Source organism: Salmo salar, chromosome 25, assembly GCF_965601325.2.
Source record: "Salmo salar chromosome 25, fSalSal1, whole genome shotgun sequence".
Classification (NCBI taxonomy): Eukaryota; Metazoa; Chordata; class Actinopteri; order Salmoniformes; family Salmonidae; genus Salmo; species Salmo salar.
This window is the reverse complement of record NC_138315.1, coordinates 51,530,300-51,535,000: the sequence shown is the minus strand read 5'-3', so window position 1 is coordinate 51,535,000 and position 4,701 is coordinate 51,530,300.

Here is a 4,701-nt window from a genome sequence, read left to right as displayed (position 1 = left end):
AGTTCTTATTGAGGTGTCTTAATGTTGGAACTGGTCCAATCCAGTCAGTTCTTAGTGAGGTGTCTTAGTGTTGGAACTGGTCCAATCCAGTTCTTAGTGAGGTGTCTTAGTGTTGGAACTGGTCCAATCCAGTTCTTAGTGAGGTGTCTTAGTGTTGGAACTGGTCCAATCCAATCAGTTCTTATTGAGGTGTCTTAATGTTGGAACTGATCCAATCAGTTCTTAGTGAGGTGTCTTAATGTTGGAACTGGTCCAATCCAATCAGTTCTTACGGAGGTGTCTTAAAGCTGGTTTACAGTCCGTCAATCGACATGTCCGTAGACAGTTGTCGTAGCAACATCATGAACATTCTATTGTCGTCCGACATCTAACTTGTCGTTGTCGTTATGAAAAAGTATAAACGCAAATACGACAACCTCCGCATGACGTCGACATCCGGTGATCCCAAATAGCATCCTGTCTTTATTTTAACGCCAATAAACCCATCCATTTAACAAATAGCATCCTGTCTCTATTTTAACGCCAATACACCCATCCATTTAACAAATGTGTTCGCTAAACATCAACCTAGCAAGCCAGGCATCGGAGAGCAATTTCCTAAACGATGTTTTGGTTCGTTGCTAGCTAGCTAGTTGAAATAATGACCAAAGTATAACTAAACTGACAACGCTTTAACTTTTAGCGACTTTAAAAAAAAATTATTAATTAATTACAAGAAAATAAACCTACAACAACATCATTATTTACAAGGTAATGAAGAGCTTACAGAAAGTAGCTTACTGCCACAATGGGACCAAATAAAAGCAGGTTATTCTATCAGAGGATTTTTCAACTCTTGCATCTTGTAACAAGGAGGATTTGGTCTGGTTTCCGCGGCAGTCCGGGTGACCATGACGATGGACAGTAGCAGAGATTTAAACTTTTTCCACGTCTCTGAGACAAAGGAACTGACAGTCCCAGCGACAGTCTACATATATATTCCACCGGAGTATAAATGAAATGTCATTTTGACCAGCGACACTTGTCGCATTCGAACTAATTGTCTAGTTAGAATCACGTATAAACTGGCTTTTAGTGTTGCAGCTGATCTAATCCAACAAGCCTAAATGATCCTGACTCAGATTCTTTTCTTGGCAGGGAACTGGACACGACAAGACATGAATGTATGTAGTGTGTGTGTGTGTGTGTGTGTGTGTGTGTGTGTGTGTGTGTGTGTGTGTGTGTGTGTGTGTGTGTGTGTGTTCAGCCAGTCTGTCTGTCTTGTCTGTCCATCTGTCTGTCTCTCACAACACTCCAGCGTCTCTCTTGGATGTGGGGCTACAATTTACCAAACAGCTTAACGGACATGAGGCTCTCTGCCAGAATTTAAATGAGGCTCGTGCCTGAGTTAACTTGCACTGTGGGAGCCTGGGGCTGAACCAGATTGTCCTGCTTATAGGGGGCATGTTTAAGCCCACATTTTACTATAATTATTTATATTACAAAATAAATCAGTCAGCGGTATTTTGCAGAGGAGCACACTGACTGGAACAGGCAAAGGGACTTTTTAAAACCCCTGTATTCTGGCTCTGGTCAAGCCCTTCAGTTTCTGGGACCAATCAGAACGCTTAGAATGTGTTCACGTTCTATAAATCGTTGAGGGGGGGGGGGGGGGGGGGTACTCATATCCAGACTCAAGAAGAAACTAACGTCCGTGGTGGTGGCGTAGCGTTTGGCCGGAGCAAGGAGTCTGGGTAGTCAGGCAAGCACGGTGCAAAGATATGCTGGGCAGGGCACTAGATACCCTAGCTCAGTATCGTCAGAGGTGGAGGAGGAGAGAGAGTGTGGCGTGACACAAACAGCGTTTGATTTGATTTTAGCTGCCAGTGATGGGCAGGACTCCCAGGAGTAACTCTACGTTTGTTAATGAATTTGATAAAGCTATGTAGCATATTGATTCCTTCTTGATGAATAAATAAAACAAAAATGTTTTGTTGTTTTCTCTGTAATTCTAGCCACCTAGCAATATTATGAAGTTGGCTTTAAAGCTAACCAGCTAGATAGGTTCCCAACCACATTACGGGGTGGCAGGTAGCCTAGTGGTTAGAGTGTAGGGGCGGCAGGTAGCCTAGTGGTTAGAGTGTAGAGGCGGCAGGTAGCCTAGTGGTTAGAGTGTTGGGGGGGGCAGGTAGCCTAGTGGTTAGAGTGGAGGGGCGGCAGGTAGCCTAGTGGTTAGAGTGGAGGGGCGGCAGGTAGCCTAGTGGTTAGAGTGTAGGGGCGGCAGGTAGCCTAGTGGTTAGAGTGTAGAGGCGGCAGGTAGCCTAGTGGTTAGAGTGTTGGGGCGACAGGTAGCCTAGTGGTTAGAGTGGAGGGGCGGCAGGTAGCCTAGTGGTTAGAGTGTAGGGGCGGCAGGTAGCCTAGTGGTTAGAGTGTAGGGGCGGCAGGTAGCCTAGTGGTTAGAGTGTAGGGGCGGCAGGTAGCCAGGTGGTTAGAGTGGAGGGGCGGCAGGTAGTCTAGTGGTTAGAGTGTAGGGGCGGCAGGTAGCCTAGTGGTTAGAGTGTAGGGGCGGCAGGTAGCCTAGTGGTTAGAGTGTAGGGGCGGCAGGTAGCCTAGTGGTTAGAGTGTAGAGGCGGCAGGTAGCCTAGTGGTTAGAGTGTTGGGGGGGCAGGTAGCCTAGTGGTTAGAGTGGAGGGGCGGCAGGTAGCCTAGTGGTTAGAGTGTAGGGGCGGCAGGTAGCCTAGTGGTTAGAGAGTAGAGGAGGCAGGTAGCCTAGTGGTTAGAGTGTAGGGGAGGCAGGTAGTCTAGTGGTTAGAGTGGAGGGACGGCAGGTAGCCTGGTGGTTAGAGTGTAGGGGCGGCAGGTAGCCTAGTGGTTAGAGTGTAGGGGCGGCAGGTAGCCTAGTGGTTAGAGTGTAGGGGCGGCAGGTAGCCTAGTGGTTAGAGTGGAGGGGAGGCAGGTAGCCTAGTGGTTAGAGTGTTGGGGGGGCAGGTAGCCTAGTGGTTAGAGTGGAGGGGCGGCAGGTAGCCTAGTGGTTAGAGAGTAGGGACGGCAGGTAGCCTGGTGTTTAGAGTGTAGGGGCGGCAGGTAGCCTAGTGGTTAGAGTGTTGGGGGGGCAGGTAGCCTAGTGGTTAGAGTGGAGGGGCGGCAGGTAGCCTAGTGGTTAGAGTGTAGGGGCGGCAGGTAGCCTGGTGGTTAGAGTGTAGGGGCGGCAGGTAGCCTAGTGGTTAGAGTGTAGGGGCGGCAGGTAGCCTAGTGGTTAGAGAGTAGGGACGGCAGGTAGCCTGGTGGTTAGAGTGTAGGGGCGGCAGGTAGCCTAGTGGTTAGAGTGTAGGGGCGGCAGGTAGCCTAGTGGTTAGAGTGTAGGGGCGGCAGGTAGTCTAGTGGTTAGAGTGGAAGGGCGGCAGGTAGCCTAGTGGTTAGAGTGTAGGGGCGGCAGGTAGCCTAGTGGTTAGAGTGTAGGGGCGGCAGGTAGCCTAGTGGTTAGACTGTAGGGGAGGCAGGTAGCCTAGTGGTTAGAGTGGAGGGGAGGCAGGTAATCTAGTGGTTAGAGTGTAGGGGCGGCAGGTAGCCTAGTGGTTAGAGTGTAGAGGTGGCAGGTAGCCTAGTGGTTAGAGTGTAGAGGAGGCAGGTAGCCTAGTGGTTAGAGTGTAGGGACGGCAGGTAGCCAAGTGGTTAGAGTGTAGGGGAGGCAGGTAGCCTAGTGGTTAGAGTGTAGGGGCGGCAGGTAGCCTAGTGGTTAGAGTGTAGGGCAGGCAGGTAGCCTAGTGGTTAGAGTGTAGGGGCGGCAGGTAGCCTAGTGGTTAGAGTGTAGGGGCGGCAGGTAGCCTAGTGGTTAGAGTGTAGGGGTGGCAGGTAGCCTAGTGGTTAGAGTGTAGGGACGGCAGGTAGCCTGGTGGTTAGAGCGTAGGGGCGGCAGGTAGCCTAGTGGTTAGAGAGTAGGGACGGCAGGTAGCCTGGTGGTTAGAGTGTAGGGGCGGCAGGTAGCCTAGTGGTTAGAGTGTAGGGGCGGCAGGTAGCCTAGTGGTTAGAGAGTAGGGACGGCAGGTAGCCTGGTGGTTAGAGTGTAGGGGCGGCAGGTAGCCTAGTGGTTAGAGTGTAGGGGCGGCAGGTAGCCTAGTGGTTAGAGTGTAGGGGCGGCAGGTAGTCTAGTGGTTAGAGTGGAGGGGCGGCAGGTAGCCTAGTGGTTAGAGTGTAGGGGCGGCAGGTAGCCTAGTGGTTAGAGTGTAGGGGCGGCAGGTAGCCTAGTGGTTAGACTGTAGGGGAGGCAGGTAGCCTAGTGGTTAGAGTGGAGGGGAGGCAGGTAATCTAGTGGTTAGAGTGTAGGGGCGGCAGGTAGCCTAGTGGTTAGAGTGTAGAGGTGGCAGGTAGCCTAGTGGTTAGAGTGTAGAGGAGGCAGGTAGCCTAGTGGTTAGAGTGTAGGGACGGCAGGTAGCCAAGTGGTTAGAGTGTAGGGGAGGCAGGTAGCCTAGTGGTTAGAGTGTAGGGGCGGCAGGTAGCCTAGTGGTTAGAGTGTAGGGGTGGCAGGTAGCCTAGTGGTTAGAGTGTAGGGACGGCAGGTAGCCTAGTGGTTAGAGTGGAGGGACGGCAGGTAGCCAAGTGGTTAGAGTGGAGGGACGGCAGGTAGCCTAGTGGTTAGAGTGTAGGGGAGGCAGGTAGCCTAGTGGTTAGAGTGTAGGGACGGCAGGTAGCCTAGTGGTTAGGGTGTAGGGACGGCAGGTAGCC